The sequence below is a fragment of the Myotis brandtii genome, unplaced genomic scaffold (assembly GCF_000412655.1).
Source record: "Myotis brandtii unplaced genomic scaffold, ASM41265v1 scaffold499, whole genome shotgun sequence".
In the NCBI taxonomy this organism is placed as follows: Eukaryota; Metazoa; Chordata; class Mammalia; order Chiroptera; family Vespertilionidae; genus Myotis; species Myotis brandtii.
The window spans coordinates 1253939-1255703 of record NW_005369027.1 but is presented as its reverse complement, the minus strand read 5'-3'; the positions used below and the strand labels follow the sequence as shown (position 1 = coordinate 1255703).

General features: G+C 48.0%; 1 protein-coding gene and 1 pseudogene across 1 annotated transcript in view; one reads left to right on the top strand and one right to left on the bottom strand.

Annotated features, from left to right (window-relative positions):
* Positions 1–1765, top strand: part of CTNNA3 (catenin (cadherin-associated protein), alpha 3) — a 1348181-nt gene that overhangs the window by 200900 nt on the left and 1145516 nt on the right. The gene's annotated exons all lie outside the window — the stretch shown is intronic.
* On the bottom strand, positions 499–1258 carry LOC102239238 (annotated as a pseudogene).

Here is a 1765-nt window from a genome sequence, read left to right as displayed (position 1 = left end):
TCAATACAGAGTCTTCTTTCTTGGACTCAGTATGGCACATCTTCTCAATCTAAGTTCTGTACTATCCACCTTCTTACCCTACTTATCCTCTATAGGGGGGTCTGCAGCACCCTGGTGGAGTCCTATCTGTCCCGAGTGTGGGGGTTCTCAATGTGGGGGGGCTTACCTAGGGGAATCCTGTTCCAGGGGTTCCCAAAGGTGTGGATGGAGTCAGCGAAGACTATCCACCCTCTTCCTACGGTGGAGTCCTATCCGTCCCGAGTGCGGGGGGTGGGGTGGGGCCTTACTTAGGGGAATCCTGTTCAGGCGCCAGAGAAATACTAAGGACTCCCAGAGGGCAGGTCCAACTCCCGAGGCCAGCAGGCCTTTTTATGGGAAGGCAAGTAAAAGCTCAGCTTGTCCCCCCAGGCCGAGAAGTTTCCCCATCTGTGCCGGCGAGAGTGGTTTTGGAGATTTTTTTCCCCTTGCAGTCTTTTCTTACCTTTGTTTCCACCTGTTTCATTTCCGATGCTTCTCCATCTTCTCCGAGGTCGGCTGGACTCTGGTCCCCAGGATTCATGTAGGATTTCTCTATGATGACCAAGGCCTCTTTTATGTAGTTCTGCATCGCAGACACGGCGGCACAGATGGCCTGGCTGCCAAACTGGTGGGTAATCAGGCTGAAGTGAGACAGGCAGTCCTGAATGTTCTCCTCTAAGACCGGGGCCAGCCTGTCCCTGTTGGGTGTTCGGTCTTGGTGGAGAAGGTCTGTGAATTCTTGACACACTTGCTGTGCGGCCAGCAGCATGTTCTTCCTCGTTGCCATCTCATTCCGTCCTCCGAGATGAGGTCCAGTTAAGTACTCGGCCACCCGCTTACTAGGAAACTCGGCTTCACAGACATACCCAAAGTCCCGAGCCAAATGAACGGCCTCCCCTTCTACTAAGGACGTCAGAAGGGTGACGTGTGCAGCCTTCAGTCTGCCGGCTGGAAGGTTCAGCCCCATCTTGTACAGCTTCTCCCGCAAGGACTGGGCTCCATTTTTAGACTTGGCTCTTCTGAGAACACCTCCCAGTAATGAGGCATTTAAGCACTCAGGCAGGGACAATCGCCTCTGGACTTCGGCAACTGTCACTTTGTATTTCGACGTGGAGCTCAGGAGGGACAATCTTCCGGGGACGGAGCAGAAGACCTCGCTGGGGTTCATCACAGCCCCCACCAGCTCCTTCTGACAGGGGAGACCCAAGGGGTTCTTGGTCATTGAAATGGGACCTGTGAATGAGGATCAGAAGTGCAGTCTTCAGAGCTGCATCGAAGCAAAAGAGACCTTTTTTGAACCACTGCCGAGAGAGCTCTTTAAACAAATAACATCGCCTGTGAGGCTATAAATTACAGGTTTTTCTTAAAGCCTTGATCTTCAAAAATAATCAAATCTGAAATCCACCAGTTAACACCATGGGAAGTTAGTCAAAATCCCAAGCATGGAAGGATTTTTATTCGATTCCACTGTTAAAAATCTAGTTTAATTAGAACATTTGTTTTCAAAAGACTGCTTCGATACTAAATAAGTGGTATTATTTTCTTCTCCCTCAAGGAATAACCAAAATCACAGGACAAACTCAGATCCTTTGCCAAAACCTTTAGTGCAACAGCAAGTTTTTAAATACAAACAAACCTGTTCTGTTACAAATTTACTGGGAAATTCAGTGTATCTTCTGAGTGTTAAAAAAAAAAAAAAAAAACAAAAAAAAAAAAAAAAAAAAATTTCCCCCAAACTGATTTCAAG